General features: G+C 36.8%; 1 protein-coding gene across 10 annotated transcripts in view; it reads left to right on the top strand.

Moving 5' to 3' along the window:
- Positions 1 to 1,440: 1,440 nt before the first annotated feature.
- The window catches only part of HNRNPC (heterogeneous nuclear ribonucleoprotein C), a 45,843-nt gene continuing 28,416 nt past the window's right edge, over positions 1,441 to 18,867 (top strand). For 2 of the 10 annotated variants that reach the window (XM_059913799.1, XM_059913789.1), the window contains exons 1-3: positions 1,442 to 1,584; positions 5,873 to 6,036; positions 6,366 to 6,391. The gene's annotated coding sequence lies outside the window, so the exon portion shown is untranslated. Of the gene's footprint in view, positions 1,585 to 2,221; positions 2,266 to 5,872; positions 6,037 to 6,365; positions 6,392 to 6,470; positions 7,113 to 18,867 lie in introns of those variants that run through there. The other 8 variants (XM_059913794.1, XM_059913797.1, XM_059913791.1 and 5 more) reach the window with 8 other exon arrangements.

Below are 18,867 nucleotides of genomic sequence, written 5' to 3'. Positions count from 1 at the left end.
AAAGCTCAGCTTGACCAGAAACGCAGTACATCCAGTCAGCCAATCCTCAAACGCCATATTTCTGGGCTCTATACTTATTTCCTTGTTCCTTAATCTTTCTAAATAAGGTCATATTCACAACCCCAGGCAATCCCGCCCTGATTGCCTTGCCGCTTCTAATGCTGCATAAAACTCACTCTTGCTCAAACTCCCTGGGGGAGTGCTCCATGGCTTGTGAGTCACTGTACTCTTCCAACCATGGATTGTTTTCCTTTGAGTAAAGGACATTAAACTCGTTACTAAATGGTCTTAATTTTCTCCTTTGACAGGTAAGTTTCCTTGTGAACCTCTCTGAAATTCAGAATTAATTCAAAACTAATGCATACAACTGTATTCACATGCATATATTCCTAAAATGTATACAGATGGTATCACATTCTCTAGATAGTGTTCTGCATCTTGCGTTCCCTAACTACACAGAGAAATATCTTTCATTCCTAGCACAGCTGGTCCTATTCCACTGCGTGCATGGCTGCTATAATACAACCAGAGGGACTGCAGTGCAGACGATGCCAGTAGGTGGGGGACGGGCCATTTCAGGGTGAGGGGAATTAAGGGACCAGATTTTGGGGACGGGCAGGGGAGAGCTAGCCGGATAAGCCAATTTGGTTGACATGTAGGGTATTAGCAAGTGAGATGATTTGGGGCCAGAGGATGGGTGCTGTAGTATATGGCAGGCCAGCATTTTGGACTTTCTTTACCTTTTGTGGTGGAGAGGTAAGGAAGTCAGTTGTTTTGGCCGAGATATGGGTTGTCTGAAGAAGGGCTTGACAGGCTGAGAAGTGTTGTCCAGGAAGGAGCTCTAGGGTTGGAAAAACTGCAGGGCTGGTTAGTTTTCTGGTCTTTAGAGCTCCCTCCCCACTCTAAGAAAAGTGTTTTCTTTATCCACACCGCAGGATAGAGAACTAACTTGGAGCTTTTCCTTTTACCTAAGCCCGGGGCTAGGGCGGATCCTTCCAGCCGCTAGCAAACAAAACCCAGCAATCCTTCCCCGCCCTTCCCCCCCTCCGCCGCGGGAATTCCGAGATCCGGGCGGGCCTTCTACTAGGCGCTCTGAGGAGCACAGATAGGATCCCGCGGCCGCCAATCAGATCTTCCGGATACCCGGATGTGAAGCGGTGCGCGGTACAAAGGCAGGTTTCCACCCAGAGCTTCGTCAGGTACAGTGGCCAATAAGCATGTCTCAGGCGATAAATGACAGGAAAAATGACCAGTTACAAACTAGTTTCTCTCACGCATGTGGAAATTCGCTAGATTAGTCTAACCCACTACTAATTGTGATTGGATAGAATTGTGAGGAGCTGTAAAACTGTCTAATTAGAAGCGGGAGCGAGAAAAGTCGCAGCCAATAGGAGGATTCCCAGGAGTGGGGCGGGGGTTAGGCCTTCGCCTCGGCGGCAGAGGAGACGCGGGGGCCATTTTGTGAAGAGGCGAAGGTTGAGCTGTTGCGGCCGCGTTGCGGACGTCGAGCAGCAGTCGGCTTCTCCTCGTAGAACCTGGGAGTAGGAGATTCAGAATCGAATCTCTTCTCCCTTCCCCCTCCTGGTAAGTGGAGGGGGCGAAAGCTGGGGAGGCGCTGGGTTCCTCGGGGGACGCGAGGGGGTGTGGGAGAGAAGACGAGGGAACCCTTTCCTCGGTAGAGTACGTAGGCCCCCATTTATTTTATTTGCTTTGGGGGATTAGATCTTACGCGCGAGAGGGTTTTACAGGCCTCAGCCCTTGCGTAGATTTTTAACCTAGTGTCCTCTAGGCCACAATCGGCAGGGAAAATGTCCCTTTTCTTTTTCGCTCTCCTGCGTTAACGGATGCTGTCCTTTCATTTTCTATGGCCATGAAGACTTCTAAGAGAGATGACGAAAGGGACGATCGAGATGCTCATTAATGTAGTTCAAGTTAATGTAGTGCGGATGCCTCCTGTTAAATTTAAATATTGGGCGGGGGGTGGGGAAGGGTTTTCGAGCAGATATTTATTGTACCGCAAGCTTCTCAATTCTGGAGGGTACCTCAGGGTTTAAGAATAGTAAATATTATAACAATAGATTTAATATTTTACTGATTATTTTATTTTATTTTACTCCTTTCTGAAGAATTGATGGACCTCGAAATAGTTTTCAATTTTTTTTAAATTGTAATCTCATTTACATATTAACAGTAATAATTAAAGGTGGCTTTTTATCTGCAGGTTACAAATCACTTGAAATATATAAGTTAGTGGAACTTGTTGAGGTAGGTATTACTATCTTTCTCAGAAAGGAACCGAGGCGTGAGTGTTGATTGCCAGGGTCATATTAAATCAGTAGCAGAACTAGTAAGGAATTTGGTCACCAGCTTAAGTCAAGTGGCTTTACCTATTGGAATAGTAGGTATTAAAATTACTATATTTGAATCTTTACAAGAACCTAATTACAACAACACTAGTGGTAACTGGAAATTCCCAAACTATCTTGGGAAAATGTTAAATTACGAGAATTGAGTTTATTATTAATGTAACGTCCTAAGATGATAAAGTTTGACTTTCAGGTTATTCTGGCATTAATTTTCCAGACCATCCCAACTTAGGCAAAAATGCATAACTATATGCTTTTTTAAAGTAAGTATTACAGTGCTTATTACTTGCTAGGTCCTGAAACTAAAGTTTTTTGCTAAGTTTGTAGAAATTACATAGGTTTCTAAGTAGTATCGCATTCACTTATCCAAGAAATCGCTTTTTTTAATCCTTGTCTAAGATTTAGTTGATTTTATTTTTCATAATGTGTTATTGTCACAAAAAGTAGTATTATTAAGTACAGTTTAAACCAATACTGTGGGGTAAATTCACGCCGTAGGAAGCCTGTTTGATAGAAACTAAAAGTACTCTTATTCTACATAGCTATGCATTTGTTGACCCCTCACCATGTAGGTATTGTAATAGGGATCAAAAGCATTGCCTTTAAAAAAAAAAAAAAAAAAACAAACCTAAGTATATTATTACATGGACTTAAAACTAAAGTTAAGTGCAGAACTGTTAGAAGTGAGATAAGGGCAGTGACTGGGAATTTAGGAAACCATACACCTAATAAATATATTGTTGGCAAATAATGAGAAATGTAAGAAATTAGTATTTAAGAACAGCTATTGATGGGAATTGAAATTAACTGAAGGGCACTTTTCTTGCCTTGAGATGTTAGAAATATGGATTCCTTAGGATCAGCATGTACCAAGGTAACACTTCCTTTGATTTAATATTCATCTGGAATGATTTGGCCACAAAATTAATATCTGAAACAATTCTAGATTTGATTTCAAATAGGCATTAGTAACATTTACATGTTGGCTTTGGAGAGAGGAAGGATTTAAGAAGGTTGACTAAGTTACAGGTCTTCTGACCTTTTTGTGTTTCCCATGCTCATGCCTCGGGAGTGCCTGGTGGTGTTTGCTGTTCCTTTGTAAACACACCTTATTATTTGTGATTAGGTCTCTAGAGGGTTTCACATAGCGTTGGACCTTGTTTTGGATGGAATTGCTGTTAGAAACAAGCAAGGAATAAACTCCAGAATAGCTAGTAATTCTAATCTTAAAGATTGATTATATTAACTGGTGGATGTGTGAGATGTTCAGTGGGGAGTGTGACGGTTGAAAGAACCTTGGCCTAGGAGTTAAAGAGAACTGGATTTTTCCCGCCCTGTTGGTTATTACCTGACAGGCAAATCAGTTAAACGTTCTGGAATGCAGTTTTATACTTATAAGGGGGCTTATACATCTTACCTGTTTTAATTTCTACTTTCTGTAACTCAAGTCATTTGTTGCCAGAAGGCTTAAAAGTGTACAGAAACAGTTTTATTATTGACAGTAGTTTTTGTATATTAGTAATTACTGGTAACTGCCTTAACAGTATCTGTCTTCAAGTAGTTTTATTAGTTGTTATCTTTGAGGAGCATTATGTGCTCATACTTAATATGTACTCATTCATTCTCATTGGGATTAGGGAAGTTTAAGGTTTTGTACATAATAGATTTACTAGAGAATTGACTTCGGTGTGACAACTGCATGTGTTCTCTTAGATATTGGAAATCTGGGGTTTATAAAGGGGAAGAGGATTACTATAGGGTTTTATAGTATAGTATAGCATTTACTATGATATAATGTTCTTGATTTTATTTTATATCGATCTTAACTAGAGGATAGAGATTCCTTATTAAACTCTACACAGTAGTTCTTAAACATGAGCAGACATTAGAATCAGCCAGAGGGCTGGTTAAAACAGATTGCTGGGCTCTCCACCACCACTTTCTAATTAAGTCTGGGGTAGGCCCTGCTAATTTGCATTTCGAATAAGTGCCACGTGATGTTGGTTGGCAGCCCTTACTTTGAGAATACCCCTTTAGAAGAAGGATCCAGATCTCCCAGAGATTTGACAAAGTATACACTAGGTATACTGTTCATTGCAAAGATTACAGTTAGGTGCTAAAGTTAGTTGGTCATTTTTATGAGTGGTAGCTCATCAACTTAACAGCTTGGGAGACAGCTTCTTGATTTTGAAAGATGTAAATGTTTTCACATTAGTTGCTGCTTTTTAAGCTTATGTCTTGTAACGCTGGTGCAAAGGATTTGTTTGTAGATGAGCCACAGTTACATAACATATCCTGAAATTTTTCAGTACCAGGTTCAGGCTGTGACTCCAAAGACGAAAATTGAATGTTTCACCATAACTGAACATCCCTAACAGTTACTCAGAGGAGATAACATTCAAATAATGTACGTTTTCTATGTACATTTAGTTTAACATTTTGTACAATTTAACACATCAGTCTAAGCATAAAAGTAACTTACATGTCATGCCTAAACTGGTCTGCTACTACTAAAAAAATCTACAGTTATAATTTTAGAGTTATAGTACCTGTTGCTGTCATCATTCACATGTAATTGACTCAGGCAACACTTTTTAAAAGCGCAGCTTAAAATTTTTTAGTTTACTGACATTTGAAAAGAAGAATAAACTCTCATGACTGGATATTGAAATGCAAGTATGATCATTCTTACTTGCTCAAAGACCTGCAATCTAATTGCAAATCTTGTTGTAGCTGATGAAACACCCAGTCTGTCAAGGTGGTATTATGTATCAGATTCTTAGAATTCCTATCTTGGAATTAGCTGTATGTTCTAGTTTATAAACAGTGGGACCACAGAAATAAATTCTTTAAGGACCATAATTTACTTTTCACCTGTTTTATGACATTAAATATTCACTAGCCATAATAATCTTTTTTCTTTCATTTGATTTTTTTTCATTCTGTTATTGAGGGGGTTAATGTGCTCCTTATTTAAATCATCTTTCCCCCTGATAGGGGGGAAAGTTCTGTCAGGTCTTTTGGTTTGACCACTCATTGGTTTTGAAACTAGATGTCATCTCTAGTATGTATTTTCAGGGTAGACCATTCCCCTTCAGTTTGTATCATAGTAAAAGCTACATGGACTTAAAACCCACGAATCTGCTTCATAATCTTGATGTTAGACATTTGCTCACTTCTTCATCTCTGCTGACATGGTTTTTCTATATTTTCTTTGCCCAGACTGCTGATTATCAAATTGAATGTTCGAATGTGAACCTTTTTTTGAGACCCTTAAGGGAATACAGGTGCATATTTAGTTAACTTTAGGCACCTGCTGACATTGAAGAATTGTGAAGACAGTCACTGGTAGAGGCGATGATTCTATAGAAGCTCTCCCCATCCCAGTGGGATGTATGCTTTACCAAAATGTGTTAGATGCAATGGACAGATGTTTCTGTCTTGGGGGTTTAGGGCACAACATTTCTGAGGAACTCTGACTCAATCTGTCCCTTCTCCTTTCACAGGGCAGCAAGGCGAACCCCATCCCTACTCACTGGAGCTCAGCTTTGATTTTTAACCTCCCTTCCCCACCCTTCCAGAACACACACATTCCCATTCCAAAACTGATTTTATAAAGACATTTTAAACATAATGATGCAACTTGGTGTGCACTACGGCAAATTTACAGGTGTTTTTTTTTTAATTGTTTCCAAAAACGGGACTTGGATTTAAGATGTAATTTTTAAATTTCTATTTCTATTTTTTCTGCAGCAGTTGGGTAGGAGGAGGAGGAGCCTTTTAGCCTCTCATAAACTGACCTCTCTACTTCCTCGTGTATTTTTAAGTTTGATTGATGATGTGGAAAGGGCTTTGCTTGTCTGCTACTGAGAACTTTACCCTTGCGGTTTTTGTGGAAACTGCTTTTGGAAAGAGAAAAGAAATGAACTTTACTGACTTGACATTTTTGCACCTCCCGTTTTTCTAATCTGGGCTATTTTTATTTTTGTTTTTTTACAGTGAGATTTTTTTGATCTTCAGCTACAGTAAGTTATTCCAATTTTTTTTTTACATTTTTCCTGACTTTCCGCTGATTTCCTTTTTATTGTTGTTACTAGTTACTATTATTATTTATTATTATACTTAATGATGGTGATGATGATGATGATAATGACACTGATGATTTTTAACCGGATTAAATCGAGTTTTTCTGAATGTTCATAAGAATTTCTCCGGCCTCCTGATTGACTTTGGAGTTTTGCATCTTGGGAGAGAAAGTGAAGGCATTAGCATTTTTAAGTGGATTGATCACATAAACCTTTTCTCTCCCAACCCCTCCCCTCCCCCCCGCCCTCATCCCCTTCCCCACGCTCGAAAGAATTTTACTGGCTGTTAAGTCTGTGACCTTATTTTTCCTGATCTTTAACTTAACTGTTTTAGAGCATCTCTGGACGTCGTCTGTATTTTTAATTTTTTTATTTTTGTTTTTTTTATTTTTAATCTTTCATTTGTTAAATTTTTAAACTGTGCTGCAATAAAATGTGTGTGGTACTACTTAACACCTAAGTTGGTGATGGCATTTTCCCAGAAAGCCATCTCCCTCCTGTTTCCCTTGAAATCCCATCCTGCTTTTCCTGTACACTACCCCTCACAAACCACAAGCTGCAGCAACATGGATGCCCAGCCTGGAGCAGCAGCAGCCAGGATGACCTGGAGCCAGGGGGGCCTTCGGAACAGATGCACACCCTTCCTGGGTGATGGTAAGAGGTGTGAGGTCCACGTGGTTTCATTGGAAAGACTAGGAAATACACTGGTTTAAGTTTAGTTGATGTGGTGTAGGTGATAGCTTCTACCTGGAAATGTTTGGGTTAAGGCTTTTGTGCGCATCTCAAGAGATGTTTCCTAAGGGAGACCACTTCAGGGTTTTGTAAACTAATGGAATTATGAGTGTCAAACTGGGGCTTGCTGAGAGTTTTTCATAAATGGAAAGAGCAGCTGAAGTTCGCGTATACTTTAGAATGAAGACGACTTGTTTTAATGATTAGCAACAACACAGACGTATTAGGTGGTACTTTTTCTTAGATTATTGCAAATCAGCAAAAATTTTCTGTCATTTAGAGTTATCTTCCTTGGGTCTGTGACCACAATTTTGGATTGTATTCTGTTTAGACTGTTTTTTATCATTAAAATTTAATGTGAATCAAACCACAAGAAGCATGCTGTGGTACTGAAATGCTATCTCACTGGAAGGTTTTTTTAAAAAGAAAAAGATAAGTAGACTTTTTAACCTCAGAAAGCAGGAAAATCTGTATAATCTCTGTGTCCAAATCAGGAAAGATCTAGGAGTGACCTCTTTTTCAGTGATGACTTGTGGCCCAGCTAGGTATTGGGGAATCCACTGTGTTCCCAAGGGTAATAAAGAATGAATCTGGTCTATTCACAAGAAAAATGCAGAGATTAATAAGGATGTGAATAGCCAAAGAGTTGAGAATATTAGCAACCTGTAGTATTTTACTGACAACAGTGGAGTATTTTGATAACTCACTTTAGAGTTGCTTTAATAGATTTTGAGCTGGGATGGGGCAGGGAGGAGAAGTAGAGTGATTTTTAAAGGTATATTTAGTTCTTTGGGTACTAGGGCAAATCACATTCTTGACCCCTTCCCTTACTCATTCTGAAAGAGTAAAATCTAAAGTGAACACTGAAGGCAACCTCAAAGGAAAACAGAATGGGAGAAAGTTAAGTAAAATGTCCTGAGGTTATCTGGAAGAGGAATGGAAAATTTTCTTTTATAGGTCCAAGTTTTACTGATACCCTCTTTTGTATGAAAGCTGTTTCTACCTCTCTGTTTCTGTTACTGTCATTGTGTGGCTGTTGTTCACTATAGGTTCAGTTTAATTTATTTCTTAATTTTGTAAATCCATTATTTTATGGGTCATGTTCTTCTGATTTTGGGGATGCAGAAAGGTATAATAGTTCTTCAGGGACTCAAAACCTTGTGAGGGAGACAGATGGATGAGATAATGTCACCATGTGATACAGGTGGGTACAGAGACTAGAGCCATGCAAAGGTGGGTACCTAACTGACTCTTTTAAGAGGTCAGGAAGTGCTTTTAAGAGAAAGGGAGCTGAACTGAATCCTGTTAGAGAGTTAAGGCCAGATTATTAAAATTTTAATGCCGTGCTAAGAAGTTTGTATTTTATCCAGAAACCAGTGGTGAACTATTGAAAGATTCTAAACTGGGGAGTGACATCAGATTTTCATTTTTAGAAATGTCATCTGATAGCAGTGTGGAAATGGCATAGAGGTGAATAAGATTGGAGTAGGTGATAAATAAGGAAGATACTAAAATAGAAAGGAGAATAATGACCTGGCCTGGCCAAAAGCAATGGTATTCGGATTAGAAGGGGGTAAATTTAGGAGGATGTGGTGGTGGCTGTGATAGGAAGAGTGAGGGATTTGGCATGACTCCCAGGTTTCAAGTTGGAGATGTTTGTTCGTTAAACATTTGAGTGCTCATTCTGAAAATCACTATTAGACTTGGGCACATACAGATGAGCAAAACATAACTGTCTCCTGTCCTCTTGAATATTATAGACATTGAGGGGAGAAATAAGGTGAATAGCACTTTCACAGTTTAGATCCTTGAAGGAAAAGAACAGAGTGAGATGGTATTTAAGGGAACCAAATTTAGAATATGGAGGTGGGAGGGTGCTGCTAGCAAAGAGACCTTAAAGGAACTGATGTTGAAATTGAGGTCTGGAAGTAGATGATCTTACCTGAAAGCACAGATATTGGGGGGGAAATCTTGGCCTCTAGAGCAAGAAATACTACTGGAGAATAGTCACCAAGAATGCATAGAGTAACAGATGAAGTTGGAAAAGTAGGCAGGTATCAAGCATAGTGTACAGGTCCTTAAAAGGTCCATGTTTAAGATCTAGATTGTCTTGGGCACAATAGGAATCTGTTGAAGGACTTTGGAGATTGGAGAGATCTGATTACTTTCTTGGAATTTCCTTCAGGCTCTTGTGTGGGGAACGTTAGTAATGAGGACTAAGTGCAATTAGGACTAAATAAGTTAGAAGACCTGTTATAGTAGGCCACTATCTATTCATCTCTTGAAGAAAGTAGTAATCCTAGGCCTAAGGGCACTTGCCCTGGTTTTTCCGAATGAGATTTCTTTGCGTATATTAATGAGCAAATGTAATGAGTTTGAAGAGGACAGGTTAGTTAGGCTTTAGGAAGTTACTAGTTATTACTGTATCACCCTTGTTGGGTCAGACTTGACATAATAGCTTTCCTGTTTGAAAGGAAAAATGAAGTAGAAAAACTTGAATTTCTTCCTTTTGGAAGTAATAATCTGGACACTTTACCGTGTGTCCACCACTGTTTAAAGTTCTTGTGTTAACTTAATCATCACCATAACCTTATGTAAATATTAATGTCTTTCATGTTTTGGAGATGAAACTGTTGAAGCACAGAATTTAAATAATTTGCCCAAAGTTAGACACCTAATAGATGGTGAGGCATGGATTCAACCCAGGCAGTTAAGCCTGCAGATTTCAACTCTTAGTCATACTAGACAGACTGTGCTTTACTTGACAGGTGAAGTATTCTAGGAAAACAAATCTTTAATTTGGTTTAAGTGCCAAAAAAGAAAAAATAAACTGCTCTGGATTTCTATTTTTAGCAAGTTTTAAGCTAAATGTCATTGTTAAATATTTTGTTGTTCAACTCACAACAGTTTAAATAGCATGAAGTATCCAAGGTAATTGTTTAGGTAGATGTAGCTTTGTAGTATAATTTTATGGACTCTTTGGATGTGACAGCATTCTTTAGGGAAGTAAACATATTTAAAAGTGAGTTTCCGTTGGGAGAAAAAATAAATAATTGTATTATTTATGGTTTTAAAAAGTATGTAACCCAGAGGGATGTTACTAAATCCAGTGGTTCTTTTTCAGTGCTTATCAATCACATTTGACCTGTTGGTGTGATTTAACCAGTCGAGCCACTTTCTTCCTTAAAACATTTTTTTACTTAACTTCCAGGTTTTTATTCTTTTTCTGGCTATTCCTTCTGCCACTCAGCTGGAGTGCTCTGTGGTTCAGCTCTTCCACTTTTCTATTCACACTTCCTGGGTCATTTCATCAGTTCTATGATTTTATATACTATCTGTAAACTGATGATTCCCACACATATATCACCAGCCCGGACTTCTCTTTTGAATGACATACTGTCATCTGTCCAGTTACCTTCCTGACAACTCTTGAATGTTAAGTATATCAATTTAAAAGTACGAAACTGGGCTCCTGCTGTTCTTCCCTCAAACCAGTTTCTTCTGCAGTGTTGCCCATTTCAGTTAATGAAACTCCAGTTTTCATGTCAGTTAGGCCAGACTTTGGTTAGCCATCCTTGACTTTTTTTTCCTCTCATACCTCACCTTTGGCATTGTAGAAAATGCTGTCATCTCTGCCTTTAAAATATAACAAGAATTCTCCACCCATTCTGCTATGGCCTGGTCCAGTTTCAAGCCATCATTTGTCTTGCGCATTATTGCAATAGGTTTATGTTTCTTTTGCCCCTCTACACCAATGTGTAACTAGATCGATCCTATTGAAATGTAATGCTTGAAAAATGTATTGCCTGAGTAGTTTCCTTCTTGAAACTTAATAGCTGGCTATTTCAGTGTTGAAGTCAAAATTTTGCTGTGATTTACAAGATGGCCTACGTGATCTGTTGTGCCTCTCCTCCCGTGTTAATATACTACTCTGCTCCAGCCACACTGGCCTCCTTACTGAGACTTGAACATACTAGATGTTCCTACCTCAAAGCCTTTCCTTGGAATTTTCTTCCCCTAGACATTGAGAAGGTTGGGTTCCTCAGTTCGTTTAGGTTCTTACTCAAAAGCCACTGCCTCAGTGCTGTTTTCTCTCACTTAGCCTTCTAAATACTCTTTAGCTCTTTTCATCAACTCACATATTATAGAAGTTTATTTTCTACTATGTAAAGATATAGAGAAATATTTGGAAAGATACACGCGAAACAACGTTGATTGATTACTTCTGGACAAGGGAGAGGGATTTAGGAGGGTTAGGAGAAAACTTTTGCTTTGTGTGCTCAAAGGCTTAATGAGCAACACAGCATTATTTTGCTTCTAATTAAAAAACTTCAAACTCCTTGTTGTAGGTATACTTCAACTCTTCGGATTTTGTGTCTGGGTATAAATAGCATAACTATGGCCTGTGTAGTAGAAGTTTAGTAAGCAGTTTTTATAGTTAAGTTGTAAAAACAGCCTTAAAATATGTTTGGCTGTGATGGAATGAGTCATGTTAGCATTTGAGGGCATAGGCTGCTGTGTGGCCTGTGATGGAGCTGTAATCAAAATTTGGAAGAACTTTATCATTTTTTAAAAATTTATCCTCCAGTGGGAGTGCATCGCTGTCTTTAAGAGGTAGCCATAGCAGATTAAAGGACATCTGAGTTTTTCTTCCTACCTAAACTGATGCCAATTTCACCAGTCTGAAATATTCTTCCTGCTTCTTATTTAGATTAACCTACAGCTTTTGAGTTGATTTCAGAACTAATATAACTCCCTGGAAGTTCATTGAACCAGTCTTAGGCTTTTCTAACTAGTCTGGAATGAAACTTAGGAATAGTTTAGTAGAATACATGTTAAATGAAAATTTTCCCTTAGCCTTCTAATTAAAATTCTGTATTCTGAAAATGATGTAACCATTCATAGTGTGCTATAATTCCTTATATTAATCCTTTAAATATGTAGTCATCTTCACCTAAGTGGTTTTGTGATAACTTTAAAAAACTTAATGGCTAAAATTGAGGTAGCAAAGTGTGCTTTCTAAAGAAAAATTTTCCCTTGTCCTTGAAAGTTTGTTGGCTTCTTATGTTGGAATTACAGTTATTTGTGCTGTTTAAGATGTAGTTTTACCGAAATTAAAGAGGAAGGCTAATCAAATGACTTAAGATTGATGCGGATTTTTAAGAGAAGATACCCCCATCTTTATTTTAGGTTTAATCCAAATTAAGCAGTGTACGCTCACATAACATTTAGAAAATGTAATGCAGGCCCCTCAAAAAAGACATACTTAACCATACAAAATAAAAGGTTTTGATGTGTCCTTTTAGACTTTTTTTGCATATGTAGGCGTTTGAAAAAGTAATGTCCTACATATGGCATGTACATTTAAGTATTAATTTTTTTCTGCAACACAAACATAACATAAAATATTAGATAACAGCTCTCCTAAAAATTTTCATAACTACATAGTATTACATTGCATAATTGTACAATATTTTACTTAACCAGTATTCTATTGTTGGGCCCTTAGGTTTTCCCCCAATTTTCCCTTTTACAAACAATTTTTATAAACAATTGAAGCCTTACAACTAAGATTTTGTCAATACCCTTAGTTATTTTCTTAGACTTATGCTCCAGAAGTACAATTATTCAAGAGCATGAATGTTTTAAAAACTTTCAATCTGGGTTGCTCTCCAGAAAGGTGAAAACAGTTTATCTACTTATTGGCAATGTAAGTGACCACTTATAATTAACTTCTAGTTTTGTGAATTACTTGGATCTTTTGCTTGTGTTTCAGGGTTTGACCCTGAAATTTAAGTGTTCTTGGTGTTTGATAAGTATAAATTGAAGAGTAAGAATATTTATAGAGGTGCTACCAGGTTGATTATATTTCTGTGTATAGTTTGAGATTCACGTGTAATTCTTTTTCTCAGATATGTATATATGTGTATATATGCATATATTCAGTGCTGTCTTAATTTTATTGTGGAAAAAATTCAAACATATGCAAAAAAGAGAATAGTATAATCAGTCTCCATGAACTTGTCCAGCTTTAGCAATTCTTGAGTGATCTTGTTTCATCTATACCTGCATCCAATCCCTTCCCCTCCTGTTGTTTTGAAGTAAATAAATATTTGATATATTTCATCTTTAGCTATTTCAGTGTCGCTTTAAAGATAAGGGCTTTAAAAATAACCACAGTCGTTACCATGCAAAAACATGTAATAGATTAAATATATTTTAAGACCCTAAAATACTACTCTGAGGACTGAATAAGGCATTCTCCAGTTGTGTTTTATTTCTGCAGGAATGGCAATGTGGATGATTGTTTTTTGCTTACATGTTATGTTTTGCTTAGTTCTTCCTAGAATTTGGGAAGTTCTGTTTATTAGAGATAAGTGTAAAAAAATTTTTGAAGGAGAATCTTGGTATCATTATCCTCATGTGTGATAAAATTGAGTTTTCAGGATAGCAAAAGATGGGATTCCACTATATTTCATATACATTGTACTATTAAATTCTGAAACTAGGAATAATTCTAAATTTTAACTGCTTGGATCTGAGTGATGGAGAATGAGGTAGTAACTTTAAGTCGGGTTTCCTTATTAAAATTTATTTTCTTATAAAAAATTATTTTGCTGCACTTGTGAAATCTTTTGTTCACAATTCAGAAATCTATGACAAAGATTTCTCATCAGTTTGATGCTCATTTGATGACAAAACCTGACTTAAATTGACATGAGATTATTTATAATCTGTGTTACATTTAGTGACTATGCATATGTATTAATGCAGAAATATTGATGTATTTTATTTGATAGCTGGATGCTTTCCCAGATCCCGTTGGGTGTTACATAGGAAAACCACAGTATTATCTTTGTAAAATCTGAAAAATCTTGATTTTTTTCCTAATGTGTTTCCTGGGGAGACTTTTAAAAGTGTATTTGTTGTAACTCAATGCTCAGTTTGAGTTTACTGATAAAACTGAAGCTTTCTACAAGATAATAAAGAAGTCTTATGAATAAATATTGTTGACCCTTGCTATTCAGAATATGGTCTGTGCTACAGCAACAGCATATCATCATCATCATCATCATCATCTTCTGGAAGCTTCTTAGAAATACAGAATTTCATGCCCTATCCTTTCACTCCTTTTTATTGCTTGCTTGGGAGTTGGAAATTTTGGTAAAGTTTCTGGCAAGAATGTTTTTGATGTTTGGGGAGCAGAGTTGAGGGTCATAGAGTAGCCATGTTTTACATAAATTTGAAATCATGCAGTATTTAAAATGACCATTATATGTGCAAAATTTGAATGACTCTTCCTAAATTACAAATAGAATTAAAAATCAAGTAATTTCCAACAGGCAGGCTGGATAAATGGCAATGCCACTTAAGCTAGTAAAATAGAATAATGAATTTCTATTTTTCACTTAGATTGCCATGTTTGCTTTTTCTTTCAGTGTTTTTTTGCTGAAAACATTCAAGATTTATTGACCTTATTGAAGTAATTTTGAAATGTTAATCTTAATTCTTTTCCTATGAAAAGCATTCTCTTACATATTCCTAATGCTTGTTTGATACTCATAGATTCAGGAAATTTCTTTTTCAAATGGCTTAAAATGTTCCCAGAGTAAATAGATGTTTGTTGATGGGGAGTTTTACTGTATAGAAGCTGCTCTAGTTAAGAGTATGTTGGGTTCTAAAATGCTGTCTTCCCCCCACCCCCTTAAGTGTGATGTAACACTCAGAATAGAGGTAACTTAACATTTAATGATGGGGAAGGGGTCAAGTTAGGAGTATGGGATTAACAGATAGAAACTACTATACATAAAATAAAACAACAAGGATTTACTGTATAGCACAGGGAATTATACCCAATATCTATGTCTGTTAGGACTGCCAATGAATGAGAGACCCCAAATTATGGAATGCAATATCCAGTGAAAGTTTTGTTGTCCTAGAGATGCCCATTTCCTTGATTTTACATAGTTCTGAATTGCTCTTGAGGAAGGGAAGCACACAACTTTTCTAACTTCTGTTAGGGGGTTTATAGAAAAGCTTTGCTGACTTTCAGCCAAGCCATATATTGTAGTCATTAAATTCCAGGGTGGATGAAGCTGTCTTTACAGAATGAAAGAATTATGAAACTCATACGGTATTAAAGAATGAAAAAAAGAGTATTTTAAAACCTCACAGTCTTGCCACATCCTGAGGTGTCTAACACTTCAGTGTATAATCTTTTAGATAACTTGTATATTGTGTATGCTCCTTAACATCTTAAATATCTCTTGGTGTCAATAAGTTATTTTGAAATGTTGCTGCTTGTATCCAGTTAGACTGATGTACTGAAATTCATTTAGTCAGTCTCTTAGTATTATGAACTTGTTTTCTCATTTTTCACTGTTAATATGTCCACATCCTTGATTCCTTCAGATGAGTTCTCAAAGTGAGATTACGGAGTCAAAGAACATGCACAGGTTTTGTTTTTTGGGTATTTTGTTTTGTTTTTAAAGAACATGCACAATTTTAAGGTTTTTGATAAAATAGTCCAGTAGTTTTCTGAAAATATGGTTACCAGTTCATTCTGTCAGAAATAATGTATGGAAGTGACCATTTCAATTTAAAATGTTTTTACTTGTTTGGTAGGTAGAATGTTTGGTTTAATTTTTGTCTCCTTTATGGTGATACTGATTTTTCTTGCTAATCTCCATAGACCTTTAGTATTATTTGTTAATCATCTTTTGTGTCCTTCTGTCATTGTCCCATTTTTTGTTGGTATGTACCAATAATAGTAAATGATGTAGTAGTAAGAGCAGCTGCTGCAGCTGCACTTGCTGTGTGCCAGGCACTATGTTCATTGTTTTCTTTACCTTACTTCACTTACACCTCATTCATACTTATCCTATGAGACAAGTACTATCAACAGTACTCATTTTATGATTAAAGAATCTGGTGTTTGAAGGGATTGGCTTTCCAGAGGGAAATGCATACCAGAAGTGGTTGAGTTTGAAATTGCAACAGGTCTGACTCCAAAGCCTCTGAGCTCTTAACCATTAGGATGTGTTTATTTTTATATTTTTATATACAGTATTAAGAACTTGAATTGTGGACAAATATGTATTGCATACATTTCATCAGTTTTTTGCTTTTTATTTATGGTATATTTTAGTACGGGGATTTTTTTTGTATTATGTTATTTAGGAAGTTCTCATCTCAAGGTTAGTCATTACTTTAAACATAGTTTGGTCACGGTTGGCGTGGCATGACTGTGGGAACAGGTATCTTTGTATCTACCTTTTCAGTTAAAAAAATGTTCTTTTTAAAATAGGTGTATCCAAACATTTACAATTTAAGTTTTTAACTTGGGTCCTGTTCAGAAGTAAACCAGGGTGGAGCTTTTCAGTGTACAGACATATGCAGAAGGATTTCTCAGTTGAGATTGATCTTACTAATTATCACTGTTTCAAAACTAATATATAGCATGAAGAAAAATTTTCACTCTTGAAGGAAAATTGTGTTGCCCTTACTGAACTTTTTAAAATGACGGGTGAGGCTGCTTACAGTATGTTGAACAAATCAGTGAAGGGTATATAATTGGGAGAGATTGTTAGTATTTCACACAACAAAATCAAAGTTTGAAATTTTCTTCAGGCTGGAACTCCAGGGATTGTGAACTAGATATAAGAGGATTAAATAGTATATGAAATGCAAAGCCCTGCACTTAACAGTGAATTCTGCATGTGTTGACAGTGCCAGAGTTAGCAGACATTATAGCATCTGGATAGCATCTACAATGTGTTCCACTCTTGCAAGAGCAACCAAATTTGGACTGCTGTGTTCAAAGGGACATTGACAGGTTAAGTTGTATTTGTTATAATGCACCATGTCTTATTTTTATAGAAGATAGGATAGGGAACAGTTTGCATAAGATGTTTTCAGTCAAATAAAAAATAATTCGAGGGAACTTCCTGGTGGCACAGTGGTTAGAAATCCGCCTGCCAATGCAGGGGACATGGGTTCGAGCCCTGGTCTGGGAACATCCCACATGCCGCGGAGCAACTAAGCACGTGAGCCACAACTACTGAGCCCGTGTGCCACCAGCTACTGAAGCCCATGTGCCTAGAGCCCGTGCTCTGCAACAAGAGAAGCCACAGCAGTGAGAAGCCCGCGCGCAGCAAGAAAAACCCAACGCAGCCAAAAAAAAAAAATTATTCGATTGCTAATGAATGGACGTTAAAAAGAAGAGCTAAGGGAGGAAATAAGTTAAGAGCCAATTAAGTTTTAGAATTGAGTGTCTTCAGGTTGTGAATTCGTTGACTTTAGTGGCAGTTCATGAAGTTTAGTAATTGGTGAGCAAGGAGGTTGCAAGGGAATTTTAACATCCTCTGAAGAATTTGGAGGCATTGAATTACATGATTTAGTTTTTTCATCATTGAGGTTCTGGGAATATTTTCTTAAAGACTTTCATTTTTTTAAATTTTCTGTTGCGTTATACTTTGGCAGAAACAATCCTTTTTTTTTAAATTATAAAATGCTTACTAAAGAAAACTTGGAAGGAAGCATGCAGAGAAAGAAAATATTTACTTACAGCATTAACGCTCAAAGATAACCACTTTCAATATTTTGATGTTTTGATCCATTCTCCTATCTCATTAGCTACAGATGTACCTATACCCCTGTACATGTGGTGTTTTTTTTTTAAGGTTTTTTTTTTTTTTTAATGTGGACCATTTTTAAAGTCTTTATTGAAATTTGTTACAACATTGCTTTTGTTTTATGTTTTGGTTTTTTGGCTGCGAGGCACGTGGGATTTTAGCTCCCTGACCTGGGATCGAACCTGCACCCTCTGCATTGGAAGGTGAAGTCTTAACCACTGGACCGCCAGGGAAGTCCCTCCCTATATATGTTTTATAATTTTATAATGTATTTTTACCAACATGGAATCATTACTGTATATCGTTTCAGAACCTCTATGCTGTAAACATTTTCCACTTAGTAAATTTTCTACAATTTTTTTGTTAAGTGGCTGTTTTTGTGGGGGGGTTTTTTGTCACAGGGATTTACAAAACTTAAAGATGGTCAAAGTTTCTTTTTCAATTCCAAAATAGGATAACCTGAAATTTATTTAACATTGTCAGTTGCTTAATACAAATTTGTTGACCTACCCATTGCTTGGCACTTAGGTTTAATTAAGAATTTTGAAATGAACTGACAGAAACGTATACTGGTTTTACTTAGTTATAGCAGTGGAAGTGCCAGTTTCTTCCTCCACTGCACCGGATGATCATTCTTATATTAGCAAATCTGACAGAAAAAATATTTTCTGGGAACTTGCTCAAGAGTGTGTGACATGGTATATATCATTTTAACATTTGCTATAATAGGGTCTTTTTTAAAAACTTGAACAGGTAACATGTACTTTTGTAAAATACACCATCCTTGTGTTTCAGCCCTCCTGTTGTTTTTTCTGGTAGCAACTGTCTAAATTACCATGTTTGCTCTCTGTATGTTTTTTCCCCTCCTGAATGATATTAAAGTTACAGGCGTGATACTTCACATGGGAACTTCAACTTCATGGCTGTATCGCCTAAGAATAAAGATAATCTATACTATCAAAGTAATTATCAAAGCAATGAAAATAAACATTAGTTCAATATTATCTCGTATACAGCCCACATTAAAATTCTCGTTTTCACAAAAAAAGT

Source organism: Balaenoptera ricei, chromosome 2 (genome assembly GCF_028023285.1).
Source record: "Balaenoptera ricei isolate mBalRic1 chromosome 2, mBalRic1.hap2, whole genome shotgun sequence".
NCBI classification, from domain to species: domain Eukaryota; kingdom Metazoa; phylum Chordata; class Mammalia; order Artiodactyla; family Balaenopteridae; genus Balaenoptera; species Balaenoptera ricei.
This window is presented reverse-complemented; position numbering and strand designations above follow the sequence as displayed.